General features: G+C 49.3%; 1 long non-coding RNA gene across 2 annotated transcripts in view; it reads right to left on the bottom strand.

Moving 5' to 3' along the window:
- LOC307178589 overlaps positions 1-17,057 on the bottom strand; it is a 606,421-nt gene that overhangs the window by 132,603 nt on the left and 456,761 nt on the right. For both annotated transcript variants that reach the window (XR_013825234.1, XR_013825235.1), the window contains exon 7: positions 870-950. This is a non-coding gene — a long non-coding RNA (uncharacterized lncRNA). The remainder of the gene's footprint in view (positions 1-869; positions 951-17,057) is intronic.

Here is a 17,057-nt window from a genome sequence, read left to right as displayed (position 1 = left end):
CCAAAACCCATGTTCCATGTTTCTTTTGATCCAAAGACTACGCCAAATAAACAAGTGAATACAGATCTTTCTACCGCCCCACGCTGTGCTCTTAAATGATGGGTCAGACAGAGAGGAAAAAGGCTTTCAACCAGAACGACCGAAAAAAAGAACCAACTGAGATAATCGGACAAAGCTGATGAACGACCAGAGTGTTCTCCACGTCATTCGCCTGGATCCAGACCGCGCCAGGAGGACTATCCCAAAGAAAGTGACCACGTGATGTGAAATGCACCTGGGGCACCCACCGACACCTCTTGGAAAATGTGGCCCCAGGGAGACTGTACATCTTGGCCTGATGGGGGAGTGTGGTAAAGAGCACAGAAGCCCCCCACTCCCCCAGATCGACGCACGCCCTGCTCAGCTGTGCTTCTCCTGTGGGAGATACTCCCCTCTGTGATAGCAGCAGTGCACGTCAGGGCTGCTCCCTCCCCTGCTCCAGTTTGAACCACTGATGGCTGTGACTTGAACCCTGTGCCGGGGCTGGCCTCCAGTTAGTTACAGACACAGAGCCTCGGCACCAGGAAGCTGAGTGCCCCCCGCAAGGCTGAGTAATGCACCCAACGGGACGCTTATCAGCCCTTTGAAGCCCAGAGCTGACTTGGCCAGTATGGGTGGTGGTGGAGCTGGTGGGGCAGAGTGACGCTTCAGCTGTCATCTGGGACCAGGTCAACGTTTCACAGAAGACTCAGTCCCTGTTTTATCATCTTCCCCCCACCCCAACCAGCCATAATCCTGGGGGCCAGCATCACGCACGTGCACAGAGCTGACTCAGCCATCTGCCATCAGGGTGTTATGCACAGCGGCTGAGAGCGGAAAACATCACCTACCTTCACAGCTCAGCCTCCGGCAATGACCTGTTGTGGCTCCTGGATCAAGCCGCTTCTTCCCTCTGTGCCTCAGCGTCTCCTCTGTAAAATAGGGATTGTTATGAGATTTCATGAGAAAATCCCCCCAAAGCATTTATGCTGTGTCTGACATGCCAGTGACCATTTTTACCTCCACACAGCTGCCACACCCAGGATCGTAAGGTCACTCACAAGCTTTCTGGCTCTGAAATCTTAAAATCTGACATCTGACCACAGCCTGTGCCTTTTCAGCTCCCTCAATCACCTGCCATCTTCTGTCTGGTCTTATCACGATGCCCAGTCCCTCGAGTGGCTCACCTTGAGCACCTCAACCTCCCCGCTTAACCCTTCCCTTCATTCTTCTTTTTAAATTTATTTATTTTATTTTTGGCTGCACTTGGTCTTTGTTGCTGCACCCGGGCTCTTCTCTAGTTGAGGCGAGCGGGGTCTACTCTTTGCTGCGGTGCGCGGGCTTCTCATTGCGGTGGCTTCTCTTGTTGCGGAGTGCCGGCTCTAGAGCACCGGCTCAGCAGTTGTGGCGCACAGGCTTAGTTGCTCCGCGGCATGTGGGATCTTCCCGGACCAGGGCTCGAACCCGTGTCCCCTGCACTGGCAGGAGGATTCTCAACCACTGCGCCACCAGGGAAGCCCTCTTCATTCCATTCTTACGATCCATCACGCCAACCATCCTCTGGGTTCTTGCTCCTCAGTGCCTCTGTTACATGCCCCAGAAGAACCCAACCATGGGTCAAACCAAACATCTGCCCCTGGTGCTGCCCCGCTGGGCCCCTCCTCACCCTGGAGGTCATGACCCAGCCACGCCCTATCCTGGTCCCCATCCCAGCTGTGGCATCAACACACCTTGGTTCCCAGGCCAACTCCCTCCATCACTCTAAGGAGAGGTGCTCCACTATTCTCAAGTCCCACAGCACAGCACCTGGCTTCCTACTTCCAAATGGTAATAGAGGGATTAGGTATAAACTCCCTCAATGTTTTGTTTCACTGCCCACAAATTTATTTATTTATTTATTTAGAGTCAATTTTGTTTATTTATTTTTGGCTGCGTTGGGTCTTCATTGCTGTGCGCGGGCTTTCTCTAGTTGCGGTGAGTGGGGGCTTCTCTTCATTGCAGCGTGCGGGGCTTCTCAGTGCGGTAGCTTCTCTTGTTGCAGAGCACGGGCTCTGGGCATGCGGGCTTCAGTAGTTGTGGCTCGCAGGCACTAGAGCGCAGGCTCGGTAGTTGTGGCGCATGGGCTTAGTTGCTCCGCGGCATGTGGGATCTTCCCGGACCAGGGCTCGAACCCGTGTCCCCTGCACTGGCAGGAGGATTCTTAACCACTGCGCCACCAGGGAAGTCCTGCCCACAGATTTAGAAGCCCCCGCATCTCTTTTTACCACGTCCTCCTCCTTGGGGGAAGATGTCCCTGCTTCTACTTTCCTCTGTACCAAGCATCACTCGGGAGTCTTGCCCATCAGTTTTCACTTCTGTATTCTGTGCTTCCAGGCTTTCCCTCACTAAAGACCCCTCCCCTCAGCCTATAAATATGCCCAGGCTTCCCAAACCTTAAAAAGAGAAGAAAAATCTCCCTCACCCCTCTCTCCCCCTCCAGCCCCTTCATACAGACAAGCTTCTCCAAAGAGCTGTCCACACTCCTCACTCTGCTCCTTCACCTTCGCTGGCTCTGCAGTCTGGCTTCCTGAGAAATTACTCTAAGAAGGTCAATAACAAACATGGAGTTGCACTTGACCCCCTTCTCTTCTTCCCTTCTCCCATCCAGTAATTTAAAGTTGGATCAACTCTGACCCTACCCACACAATAGCTTTTAAATCTTTCCCAGCTCTCCAGCCCACTAGCAGGGGTGTGTTCTGCATTTCCAAATGTGTCCAAAGATATTTAATTCATACACAGCGCCATCCAGCCTCTACTCCAAGCTAAGAGGGAATATAGGAATGTTACTCTCCTGACTCACCATTCTCAAACGGTTCCCACTGCCTCTAGGGGTAAAATCCGCTCTCCTATGCGTGGCGTACAAGGACGATCTGGCAGCAGTGAGCATGGCCTTCATAAGGGCTAACGGAAGGATGGTGACTGGGAATTTAAATGGACGTGAGCTCCCCTCCGGCAGGGCACATATTCATTTCCCTCTTTTGAAAACAATGCTCTTAGTAGGAGCGAAAAGTTTTTTTAAACTTTCAGAGGAAATTCATCAGATGTGGCCCGAACTGGAATCCATTTATAGCATAACGGAAATGTCCTTTTCAGGAACAAATTTTATGTGGTTATTTCTTGAGATGGCTCTCCTACTGCAGAAGACACCACTGAACAGAGAATATGCTGTAAGAGGCAACTTTCTTAAGAACCGGATGCTATTCTCGTGTGATATTTGCAAGTCCAGGACCAAAGGGTCCTTCTCCCTGCCCATTGCATGCCCAACTGTTTGCTCCGATCCTCAGCCCTCAGATTCCAGCCCTCTGACCTAGATGGATGTGGCAGTCATTACTATGCCCCTTTCCAGAGGAGGACCCTGAAATCCTACAAGGAAAGCGATTTTCCTTGGGTCCCATGTCCAGTGTCTGTAGCAGAATTGGGACCGAAAGCTGGTCTCTTGCCACTGTGGTGTGGGGTGTCGCCCATAGGACCCCAGGGTCCACAGGGTCTAATATGAGAAGCCCCTTAGGAGCTGGGTCAGATGTATGTCAGCACAAGAGGCTGTGATGCGTACGAAGACGTCTGGACCACTGGCAACCACACAGATGTGTGATGAGGAGGAAATGGTGGAGGAGCCTCTAGAAGGAGGAGTAGGGACGGATGCCCCCAGCACAGGGAGTTCAGGATAAAGGAGGAAGCAGGATGCGCTCAGCCCCCAGGCTCAGCCCCACAGGAAATGGCTCTGCACTCCTCGCTCTGACTTAACAAGCACTGAATTCCTCTCTGAGAAAGTGTTTTCACCAGTGCATCTGGTCCCACCCTAGAATGCCAAGCAGAAGACAGTCAGATAACCACTCTGATTTCTCACCCCACCATCTTTCTACCGAGCCAGTTAATAATTCCACATCAGTCCAGGTCTCTGGGGGCCCAACCAGCTCCACGCTAAATGACTCGCAACATCCAGGCCAATGCACAGTGCCCTGACACTGTCGGCACAGTCTGCAGCCCAGCATGGATCCACCTACCTTGCCAACACACACACACACACGCACATGCACACGCACACGCACACACACACACACGCTTTGCCTGATACGCTTCCCCCAGTCGTGATCTCAGAGTCAATGAATGACCAGATTCTCCACCCAGTCACTCAACCTCACGTTGAGGAATCAACTTCAGTCCTGCTTCCCAAGCAGCCCAGAGAGTCCAGTTTGTCCAAACCCCATGAGCTGTCCCCCTGTCCCCAGTCCCCACCCTGCCCACCTGGGTCCAGGACCTCCTCATCCCTCGCCTGGATCACGTCTCCCCGATCCTCCCCAACCCCCATCCGCCCCTCCTCATAACCACTCCAGGCCTTTGGAGAGGCCTCTCTAAGACAAACTATAACCACAGAACTCCTCTGCTTAACCTCCTTCAGTTCCATTGTCCACAGTAAACCCCAGGGCCCCCCTTATTTAGAACCCTGAACCCCAACCCTTCAGCGTGCTAACCACCGAAGGCCAATCATTCATTAATTCATCGACTCGACAAACATTCACTGAGTATCTATTCCATGACGGGCACTGTTCTAGGCACTTGGGATAAATCAGAAACGATGACTCCTGCCTCCACGGAGCTTACACTCTAGGTGATGGAGAAAACGTAAGTCATAATCATAATAAATGTGTAAATTGCTGTGTAATGTAGGAGGTGCCGTGGGAAAAAGAAGATGGAGGATGAAGAAAGGAAGTCTAGAGTGCAGGAGGGGTGACAAGTGTCAACTGGGTGGTCAGAATCACCCTAACTGAGAAAAGGACATTGGGGCAAAGACTTGAAGCAGGTGAGGCTGTGAGTCTCAAGGATATCCAGAGGAAGACCAGGCCAGGCGGTGGGAGGAGCCAGTGCAAAGGCCCTGAGGTGTGCTGGGGAAACAGCACGGAGGCCAGTGTGGGCAAAAGAAATTGAACAAGAGGGAGAGGAGGGGGAGACGCCATCAGAGACGATAAGGAGGCCAGACTATGCTCGTCTGTCAGTCCCTGTCCTGCACCTCACGAGTCTTTTCTCTGAAATGTCACTGTCGCAATTCCCCGAGCAAACTGGGTGCTCTCGTGCGTCAGTGCCGTGCCTGTGTTCTGGTGCTATACTTGACTGACCACCAACCCTCCTGACCGCCCTCCCAGAGCTCTGACAAGCCCATTTCCTCGCTCCCATTTTCCTTGATCATAAAGGCAACAGAGCACGAAACACACTGAAATGCAATTACCCAACTCCCTGTCTACATAACCCCCTGGACTGAGCTCTTTCAGGATAGGAATCCTAACATCCCTTTCCTCTCGGTTTCCCTAGGAAGCACCACGTGGCTGGCTACAGAGCGGATGGACGGAGAGAGTCCGCAGCAGAAGGGTAGGAGAAAGGTAAGTTGGAAAATACTGCTTTGCCTGAAAATTGAGATTATCTTGGTCGAATACACACTTAACCTCTTTGAAACTCAGTTTCCCAAGATAAATATGACAATCTTGGCTCTACCTACCTTCCAGAGTTATTTTGGGGAGTCAAAAAGAGAACGGATAGGACACGCCTCACAGAGTGAGACTAACCAAGTGCAGAGGGTCATCATTATCGTTCCTGGTGTTATCTAGATGTGTTTGCAAAATGGAGCAAGGGGAGCCTGACTCCCTGTGGAGAAGAGCCCTCCGGGTCATGTATGAGGAGGGTCCTTCTACTGACCCATTCACATTTCTGTCCAGCCAGGTCCAGGCGGCACGGACTGTCTGAGCCACACCTGCTGTGGGAATACCAAAGACCCCCTCCCAACTCAATGCTACCCCCTCAAATTGTCAAAAAGGCATCGTGTGATAAACAGAGCTCCCACATGCCACAAGGCAAGTGTTTAAATCTTTTATAAGCTAGTCAATGGCCTTTATAAACCCCCAGACAAGAATTACACTGTGTCTGAGATGGGGCTGAAAGTCAATGGGAAATTGATCCTGTCTAGCTAGTGCTGTTTCAAGAAGACTTGCTCGCTGCCTTTCGGGACCAAACATGCCTTCTCCCGTGTGCCCCCAGGGCCCGGCCCGTCACATGCTGAGAATACTGAGCTACTGGGGCCCATTTCTGGCCAGAGGCCCAGGCAGCTGTAAGCTCCTACCACAGGAGGACCCCAGAGGGCAGCGAGTAGCACCAGGGATGGTTATGAAGCGTGTTCACCTTCCCAGGAATGGATGCCAGGACCACTCCAATGCCACTGCCCGCACCCTAAGTGGGAAGCTGAAGGATGATAAACGGCCATTGATCTGGCAGCAACCACCAGGGTCAAGGGACACCTACAATCACCCTTCTCTGCTAATGACCCCACTAGCCACTGGATCGAATACCGTTGGAGTCTGTGACGATGCTGTGGTTATTTCTCTGCCAAAAGCCATCAGCCTGACCCATACTGCCTGCCAGGGGATGCCAGAGTGGGTAGCAAAGACCCCCTGTTTGGGATTAGGGGATCCCAAGGGCCCTGGGATGCCCACTCTGGATGGCTCCTACGTCAGGCGAGTGGATAGACTTGGGCAGGTAAGTCAAACAGCCCCCATCCGGTGGTGGGGAACAGTAGAAAAAGCGCCCACTTTGGAGTCAGGCCGACCTGGAGTCGGAAACCTGGTTTGGCTACTTCCTAACCAGGTGACCTCACAGAAAGCTTGACCTGCCCCAGGGGCCACCTGCTTCATGTGAAACCTGGGGATGGTGGCGATTCTGCCTCAGCGAGCGGCCGTGACGATGAACTGCGACAGCACAGGCTGTGTGCAGGGCACAGAGCAGGCACTCAATGGCTCTCAGCTCTGCTCATCAGCCAGGAACCCAGAACTGAGAAAGCAGGAAGAGCCTTCTCCCGGAAGCAGACAGCCCGGCATCAAGCAATGACCATGGCAACTCAGCCTTAAGCGCTGACCTGGAGCCAGGTACTGAAGCCAGTGCTTGCCTTACATCTCCATCCCTCCTTGTCCCAATTTTACCGGTAAGAACACTGGATCCCAAGGAGTTTCAAGAGGTCAATTCAGGGACTTCCCTGGTGGTCCAGTGGTAAAGAGTCCGCCTTACAATGCAGGGGACTTGGGTTCGATCCCTGATCAGGGACCTAAGATCACACGGGGCAACTAAGCCCGTGCGCCACAACTACTGAGCCCGCGAGCCTCAGCGAGAGAGCCCGCATGCCGCAAACTACAGAGCCTACCCACTCTGGAGCCCTCGCGCCACAACTAGAGAGAAGACCGTGTGCCACAAGGAAGAGCCCACCTGCACACCCCAACGAAAGGTCCCGCATGCCTCAACGAAGATCCCGTGTGCCACAATTAAGACCCGATGCAGCCAAAAAATAAAAAATAATGTTTTTAATTTAAAAAAATTTTTTTAATTTAAACAATTTTTTAATTAAAAATTTTTTTAATTTGAAATATTTTTAAATTAAATTTAAAAAAATTTTAACCAAAAAAATATTTTTTAATTAAAAAAAAAAGAGGTCAATCCATCCAACAAGAACAAACACTAAGGTTAGGTTTACTGCAGGCCTATCCACGCCAGACACCCTCCAAAGGACCAAGCTACCAGGATGAGCAAGACAGACGCTGCTCCAAGGTCAGGCTTAGGGCAAAGCCTAGACTAACATCAAGACCTCCTGCTGTCAAGGGCTGGACCCTTCTCTGTCCGCTGCCGTTTGTCCCAGTAGGAAGCACTCCTCAGAGAATCATTTCCAGCCACCTCTAAGTGTCCTTTAAATTCCTCCAGACTCCACAGCTTGTTTTACAGATAAGGTCGTGTTTCCCAAGGCTTCAAAGTGAGTGGGGAAAGGAGCTGAAATCTTGAAATAAGACATAGAATTTCAGGTCAGGGTTGCTTCCTTCACGGGCTGCTCGTTTTCTGGAATACTGCACTTTATCCACCCCCAACCCAACCCCACCACCCAGCCAGATCTGTAGGAATCCAGCAACCCACCACGTGCCATGGACCATGGGAGGTAGGTGGGCGGTGAGGGTCTCTGTGCCCCTGAACTATTCAGAAAGATCTGCAGAGCCCACTAGGGAAGCTGCCTCATCAGGCTCAGATAAAGGCTTGGAAGGGAGCAGCACGCCAGCATCTCTGCTCCTCTTTTTGGTTAAGTAATACCATGGGTACTAGATGGTCAGGTCTTTGAACTGAAAGGAGCTTTATTTGAAAACCCTTCAGGAGGCCAGAGAAACAGTCTTTTCCACATCAGCAATCTACCCAAGGCAGGCTTGGCAAAGAAGAACAAATATCACGGGCTGCTGAAGAGGGGTGGGAGGCGGGAGCAGTGTGGTGGTGGGATTATTAAGGATGAGGTCAGGCAGAAGAGGACAGCGAAGAAGAGCCTCCCTGTTGTCAGACAGAGTCACAAATATACACTTGCCAGCAGCTGGAAACTTAGCTCTTAAACCCTGCCAAGCGACAAATGCCTGGTACGGCCAGAAAGGTTATGTTGTCTGATGGGATGACACAGCACAGATTCAGGCCAAGAGCCGCTTAGGTGTTCACATAAGCACACGGTGCGAGAGGCCTGGAGCTCAGCCTCAGTCCTTCCTATCCGGAGAATGGGCATAAAGCAAAGACCCAAGTGCTTAGAGGTAATGTTTCCATGCTGTCATAAAACTGAAAAGCCCAGCGTACATACTTCTTCTTATTTATCACACGAGTACGGAGCACCAACTACACACCAGCACCATGCCAGGTGCGGGGACTCAGCCATGCATGGGACAGGCTTGCTCCCTGCCTTCATGGAATTTGAAGTTTATCATGGAAAACAAATTTGGAAGGATGCAATTATAAGAGGAATGGCGGTGGGGGCCTGTTGTGCCCGTGAGGCCAAGAGAGGAGGTGATAGGGACTCTGGAGACGGCAGTGGAGCATCTGAGGGACTGGAGGAGTGAGCAGCATGGCACAGAGATTGCTGTCAGATGATTCAGGAAATGAATAACGATAACTGGTAAGTATATATGCACGTATGCATACCCACATACAGAGGGAGAGTAAGAGCAAGAGAGAGAAAGAAAGGCCGACTGGTGGAACAAATTAGGTAGAAATGTTAAAGATTTAGGGCTCTAATGAAGTTTGAAATTATTTTTTTGAAGAATATAAGAACACGTGCTATATTAATTCTATCTTGCAAATTACAAAATTATACTCAAATAGTATGACACCCATATTATATACACAACCCACCATGCATGCATACATATGTGAAGAATATAAAGGAAATACACAAATATGTTTCTCACGGTTATCTCTGGATGGTCAAATTATGGGAAAATTTTATCTATTTTTAATGTTTCTCTGTACGATTCAAAATTTCTTCCATGAACATATACTGTCCAATGCTTTACAACTGGAACCTAGAATGATGCTACATGGTGGTCCTGTACATTGGGCAGGCCTCCCGCATCTGCGTAATGCAGCTTATGGTCTCTCCCTCAGAGCTTCATTAAAACTCAAAAGACACTTAGGACATAGACATGCTTTTTAACCTGTGAAGTGCTTACACGTGAGAGGTAATATGAATACACAGGTAAAGAAATCATCAACGCTCTTATAATTAATTAATAACTCTCAGTCACTGGGGCAACTCCTTTACCATCTTTAACTTATTCAATTCTCAAAACCATTACAAGTATACCCATTTTACAGATGAGGAAACTAATGCACAGAAATGCTAAGGATCATTTGTCTAAAGTCATCCCTAAACGCGATGGAATCAGGGTTCATACTTGGGGCTGACCATAAAACACATGACCAGTTCACCTCTACCACCACGATGATGCCTGTCTTCCCTCTGGGGAGGGCCAGTCCCCTAATCCTGAGTTGCCCTCCAGCCAGAACAAGTGGACTCTATTCTGAAGCATTTTGGTCTCAGTGACAGTTGCTTCCCCAGGCTTTTCCCCACCAAGAAGGTGACTTCTGGGCACCTCTTTTCTTGCCCTCTCTGGCTTCCAGCTTTCCTCTCCAGCTCTAACAGTGCCCTTTAGTAAATGTCCCTCCACCTCAAGGCTGCTCTTGGCAGTCACGATGACCCACAATTAACCAAATAAAACTAGTGAGGTGGAGGAGGAAATACCCTAGTGAGAGCACCCCTGAGCCTGGCATTTCACTCTGATGACTCTTGAGACAAGGCCACTTGGAAGAAGTCCACTTGGGTCTGAGGAAGCCAGCTATGTGAGTAGTCACTTCTTCCAGAACCAGCAACATGCAGTTTCCCCAGGGATCGCTAATGAAGTCGCTTTCTAACTTTTTTTTTTAATGTGTTTTTAATTAAACACACACACAAAAAAACCAAAAAAAACCTTCAGAGACTGCACATGAAATGAAAAAGACAATCATTTCCACCTATTAAAGTTACCTCATTTCCTCCAGAATGAGACCTTCCCTTTGACTTTTGCAATTAGGGTCATAGTGTGAACACTCAAAGTACATGAAAAAGATTCATACGTTTTCTGAAATGAAGAATTCTAGTGTGACTGTGTCAGCTAAGCCGCAGTGTTTTGATTCTGTGGTCTCTTTTGTTGAAACTGAGGTGAGAGGCAAACAAAAATACCCCGAGAATTAGGATCAGATCACGTCAGTGCTGCTAGGACGTGAAAGGCAACAGAATCCGACAAGGTCATCTGCAAAAAGAGAAGCCGAGTCCTGTACAGCTGATGCATCTCATTCGTTGTCACACAGCCATTTTGTGGCCCAGCTGGGACTTAAAGTCCTTAACCCTGAGTAATCAGGATTCAGAATACCTCAGCCTAAAATTACCTACATAGAAGGATTTGCAGCCACTAGAGTATAAGCTCATTGAGGGCAGGCCTGTGCATCCTCCAAAGCACCTCGCCTATAGTTGGCACTTGTAGGTATCTAGTAGGCATTTTTTAGGCAAAGAAACTAATGGTTTCCAATATTTAGCGGAATTCTAAAAACATCTATAAAATATCTATTTTAAAACATTTTTTATTCACATTTAAAACAAATTTCTATACGGTCAAGCCCAGACAGGTCCTGTGTAAGTATTTACTAAACAAAAGATGACTAGTGCTGTGATAATTAATCAGTTGGCATTGACTAAAGCTCTGAATGAAATGAAGCATGAACCTTTTGAAAAAGCAATTGAAAACCATCACACATGCCATGAATCATCTCCTGAATGCACATTTATTCAATCAGAATTCATAACTTGGATATTTTATCTAACAGGTTTGTTACCCTTTCGAGCCTCTATTGGTGGATAAAAAAGACAGATGTTTCCGGAGTTAAACTGGAGGAGGGATGGGGGAGGAAGAAACCAGCCAGACATCAATTAAAGAGAGCAGGCAGCAAAACGCCATTACCCAATGTTTGGGTTTTTTCTATCACCTTGAGATGAAATTCAAAAAAACCTGTGCAAGTGAATAGGCACGGAAACAGGATGCTATACTAAGGTTTCTGGGGTCTGCCTGATAGCAGGCAGATGCTGTGATAGTTCAAGAGGCAGAGATCAGGGACTTCCCTGGTGGCGCAATGGATAGGACTCCACGCTCCCAGTGCAACGGGCCCGGGTTCAGTCCCTGGTCAGGGGACTAGATCCCACATGCATGTCGCAACTAAGAGTATACATGCCACAACTAAGAAGACTGCCGGCTGCAACTAAGGGGCCACGTACCACAACTAAGGAGCCTGCCTGCTGCAACTAAGACCTGGCACAACCAAATAAATAAACAAAAATTAAAAAAAAAAAGAGGCAGAGATCAGTTTGGGGGCTGCAGATTTGATTGTCATTAAGAGAAGCTTCAGTCAAACAAGAGTCAGACTAATGCCAAACCTTATTTTTACTTCCGGAGGGTGTCAGAGGGCTGGAGGGGAATCAGAATCCTCTCTCATTTTCAGGCTCTTCAAAGGCACCTGCTCCTCTTACCTGAAGCAAATATATATCACATCAATGTCACATCCAACGACTATTGTCCCAGGCATCTCTTTGGGTGATTAAATGAAAGTGGATTGGGAAGCGTGTGAAGATGTTTAGCTCTTTTGACTGCTGGCGGCAGTAAATTGGCGGATCAAGGTGACACGGTCCCCCATGGCTCACAATTGCAACACTTCTTAGAGTCTCATATTCATAAAAGCAGACCTGGAATCCTTACAGGCAGCCCTCTTGTGCTGAAAGTAAAGGAGAACTTCCCTTTTAACTGCTTTGACACAATGTGGCCATTCTCCTCTAAAGCCTTTCAAGCCCACCCTTTTGCCAGCCAGAATCATGGTCCAGCTGCTGACTGGCATTCCCCCTGGAATGTTCTGACTTCCCTTGCACAGAACAACGCACATCTAAATAATTACTTTTCTCCATTGTAATCTGATGAGATTCCTGTAACTGCAGCGGTAGAGCAATCCCAAGAGTGAACATGAACATGGACACCTTTAGAGGAAAACAACCACCTCAGTCATACACGGTAGCAGTGGCTTCTCCCCTTCATCTATGTTAAACAAAGGACATTCAATTCCAAAACCGAAGTAGAAGAAAATGTCCACGATTTGAGTAAGGCAAAAAATTGCCAATGCATACAACGAACACAGGATGCCAAGCTCTCTTATATCTTTCTTTTTAAGAAAACTGGAAACTAGGTGTTCTACGGGACACAGGGAGCCCACAATTGAGATCAGCTCCTTGTGCTCAGATGGCATGGGGGCTGGGGAGGAGCCACAGGTGACAATGACATTTCTCCAGCTCAGTGGTTCTCCAGCTGAAGTGTGCATCACAACCACCTGGAGGGCTTGATAAACCGCAGACTGCTGGGCCCCACCCGCAGAGCTTCTGACTCAGGAGATCTGGGGTGGGTCCCAAGAATTTGTTTCTAACAGGTTCCTGGGGGATGCTGATGTCGCTGACCCAGGCACTACAGTTTGAGAACCATGGCTCTGAGCAAAGCCTCACTGGCAAAATCATGCTACTTTCTACAAGGCAAGACAGATGAGATGAACCAAGCCCTCCCGTCTATGTTCTCATCTTGTTTCTGGGCCTCCAAATAAACAGTTTTGCTGTACAGTTGACCCTTGAGCAACATGGGTTTAAACTGCATGGACCCACTTATACACGGATTTTTTCAATAGCGAATACTACAGTACTACACGACGATCCTTGGTTGGTTGATTCTACAGGTTCGGAACCCCAGATACAGAGGAACTGCGTAAAGAGGGCCGTCTATGAGTTATACATGGATTTTGGACTATGTGGACGGTTGGTGCCCCTGATCCCTGTGTCATTCAAAGGTCAACTACATATATTTTTTTTTACTTCTCCTTTGTTATTTGCAGTAATATACCAGCCCTTGAGTTTATTAATATCTGCAGTAAGACAGAGATTCATCCTCATGGCATTGCTCTTCTTAGAATCACTAACCTAGGAGAGGGAAAGGCACTCAGAGGTCCCCCAGACTCACCACAGCACTGGGGCCCACAGGAAACCAAGATCAGAGAGGCTGAGACACTTGCCTGAAGCCACAAAGCAGTGACGGAACTAAAACCCAGGGTTGTTGACACCCGACTCAAGTCCTTCCCTCTAACTCAGCCCAACCACATCCCTGAGGTCTCTGTTTAAAAACACGTGGCTGGGCTTCCCTGGTGGCACAGTGGTTGGGAATCTGCCTGCCAATGCAGGGGACACGGGTTCAAGCCCTGGTCAAGGAAGATCCCACATGCCGCGGAGCAACTAAGCCCGTGCACCACAGCTACTGAGCCTGCGCTCTAGAGCCCGCGAGCCGCAACTACTGAAGGCCGCGCACCTACAGGCCATGCTCTGCAACAAGAGAAGCCAACGCAATGAGAAGCCTGCACACCACAAGGAAGACCCAACACAGCCAAAAATAAATAAATTTATAAAGAAAAATAAAAACACGTGGCTGATTCCAGCAGAGGATTTTCCACTTACCAGACTGCGCCTTCCTGGACCAGTGGTTCTCAACCCTGGTTGGCTGCACTTTAGAATCCTCTGGGGAGCTAAAAAAACTATGACGGCAGGCCCCACTTCAGAGATTTTGATTCAGCTGCTCTGGGATGGAGCCCAGGCACGGAGTGTCTTTATAGCTCCCCTGGTAATTTTAACGTGTACTTGAGCTTGAGAACTGCTACCTAGACTGTGCGATTCTCAAAGGCAGAATATCTGCTCCCCACACACATCTTCTCAAATGTGCAGGCATATGAATGGACACCCCCCCCTTTCAGTAACGAGACCCTAGGAGATTCTTAGTAAACACATGAAACCCCAGACCAGCATCTGCTCCATCACCTGGAAACACGTTAGAAATGTATAACCCTCAGCTCTCATCCCAGAGGAAGTGATTCAGAGACCATGGAGGCGAGGCCCAGTGATCAGTGTTTTAGCAAGCCCACCAGAATCGTGGATGCTGCTGACGTAAGTGACCACTGAGGACTTCTAGCGGAGAGGAATTAAAAACCGGATGGAAAAATTGAGTTAGACATAAAACTAAAATTAGAGTCTATTTGAGAACAATGACACGTTGCCCAGAAAGGCGGTGGTAGGTAATGATTGTGGTAGGAGTTCAAGGCATGTGGGGACGGGGGGAGTCTAGCTCCACTGGAACAGATGCTATGTGAAGGGAGGGGTGGAGACAAGGATGGAGAAGTCACTGGGCCCCTGAAGGCAGACATGGGGATGCGGGTTACCCGCTTGTCTAAGAGAAGGGGGTGGGGACAGGAACCACTGCACAGCAGGGCAGAGGCCATCACCAAGCGTGCAGGGCACGGCAGTGCCCTCGATTGTCACGAGAATGCTGCAGGTGAAACACTGCAGGTGAGTGAAGCAGGCAACCAACATGGGATCTTGGGGAACATAAGGACTTAGATACCCCCCAAATCCTGGCTTTGTGGCATACTAGACATGAGTCCTTGAGCAAAGGACTGAAGTTCTCTGGACTCCAAGCTCATCGTCTCGGAGATGAGCACAATAGCTACTTAGCAAGGCCGCTATCAAGTTATAGCGTATGGAAGCAGCTAGCACGGTGCGTGGAAAGTGGGCCTTGCTCCAACATGATAGCTGGAGTTAGTGTTTCAGATGAGGAGGCATGGCCCAAACTCACTGTCCTTACCGTCAAGGGAACTAGAGAGGTGAAAACTCACTCAATCACAAGGGAGGAAGTGGCCCTTTCAGCGGGGAAAGCACAGGTGGAGGGTGTTTTGTCTCAGCATCCTTCCTGGACCTGGGTGTGGAGTTCCCAGACCAGCCCACAAAACTCCCTTTCTCCTGGGTTCTCCTTGAGTCCACATCCACACCGAGAGGAGGCAGCCACTGGCAAGGAGAGATGGGGACACTGCACCCTCTCTAGTCCATGTGGCTTTAACCAGGCCCAGGGCCCCCACCCTGCTGAGGTGGGAGAGTCAGAAGGTCCGTGCGCTGTCGCCAGCCCGCTGTTTCCCCAGCCTCCGCGTCCAGCAATGCTGAACTCAGGGTGGCCCGCAGGAACTCCAACCAAGCGAGATGTTTTCTGGAGTATTGTTTGAAAAATATATACAAAATAAAAGAACTCCACCTAAAGAAATTAACTTGAAAGCACATGGAAGCCGCCAAAATCTCTCTGCCTTCATTTCCGAACTGAAAGGGCACAGGCTGCCTTTGAAAAAGAGTGCACGCGGCAGGCGTGTGCACGTTTCAGTGAAATGCGAATACAGTCCTGGCTCCACCGACTCCTGATCACGTCCCTTGGGAAAGGGGCATTTAGGGAGTGCGTTCCATGCACGAGGCACAGGGAGAGCCGCTTTCCCATACTCCGGCATCATTTTTTATTCAATCACTCATAAGTGGTCATTGTGCACCAAGCCTTGTGCTAAAAACTGAGCAACAAAGATGAAGAATTGGGGGAGGGGGGCTACTCCATCCAGCCCTCAAGGGGGTTACAGACTAGGCTGCTGGAGACCACTGCTCTCACTGAATCCCCACAACCACCCATTAGGTGGGCATTGCCATCTTCCCCCATTTTTCAGATGAGAACAAGTCCCTTCCCACCTTTCAAACCTCAGGAGTCCCATCACTAAAACAAATGACTTGATGAAGTAAACTCTAAGGTCCCCTCTGTCTCCATTTTATGCCCCCAATTGGGTCAAACCCTGGCTTTCAAAGCTCAGACACAGTCGACCCTTGAACGACAGTTTGAACTGCACAGGTCCACTTATATGCAGATTTTTTTCCAATAGTAAACACTACAGTACTACACAATCCAGTTGGTTGAATCCAAGGGTACAGAGGAGCCGCGGATACGGAGGGTCAACTAGGAGCTATAGGCAGATTTCTGGCTGGGAGGAGGTTTTGCACCGCTAACCCCCGAGTTGTTTAAGGGTCAACTGCATGCACATTCATAACCCTTTTTTAAAAAAAATATTTATTTATTTGTTATTTTGGTTGCACCAGGTCTTAGTTGTGGCGGGCGGGCTCCTTTGTTGCAGCACGCAGGCTCCTTAGCTGTGGCATGTGAACCCTTAGTTGCAGCATACATGTGGGATCTAGTTCCCTGACCTGGGATCGAACCCAGGCCCCCTGCATTGGGAGTGCAGAGTCTTATCCACTGCACCACCAGGGAAGTCCCCATAACCCTTTGGATGTTAAAGCCAATTAATCCAATTCTGTCATTTGAGACCCGGAAAGGGGAAGGGAATTGCCTGAGGTCCCACAGCAAAACTGACATGATACAGACTTCAAGGCTAAGTTTCTTAATGCTTAAGGCTTCCCATTATTAAACAGAGACACGTACACACACCTAAACACCTAGAATAGTGCATTTGTCATAGTTCTTTTTTACTGCTAAGAAAAGAAGTGCGAGAGGAAGAATGGACGCCATCCTCCATCCATACTCCAGTCCGCCCAGCCCAGCTTGGGTGCTAAGGGTGCTTTCTGGTTTGAGGAGGGACTGGGGGAACCTCTGGAAAGCTTCACTCAGCTAACAGGAATCTCAGCCCTCCCCAAGGGAGGTTCACCGGGGTTCACCGAAGTCTAAGAGAGAAAGCCGCCTCTTTCATTCCCCAGCCAC

This window comes from Stenella coeruleoalba (genome assembly GCF_951394435.1).
Source record: "Stenella coeruleoalba genome assembly, chromosome: 20".
In the NCBI taxonomy this organism is placed as follows: Eukaryota; Metazoa; Chordata; class Mammalia; order Artiodactyla; family Delphinidae; genus Stenella; species Stenella coeruleoalba.
The sequence above is the reverse complement of the archived record's forward strand: the minus strand, read 5'-3'. Positions and strand labels throughout refer to the sequence as shown.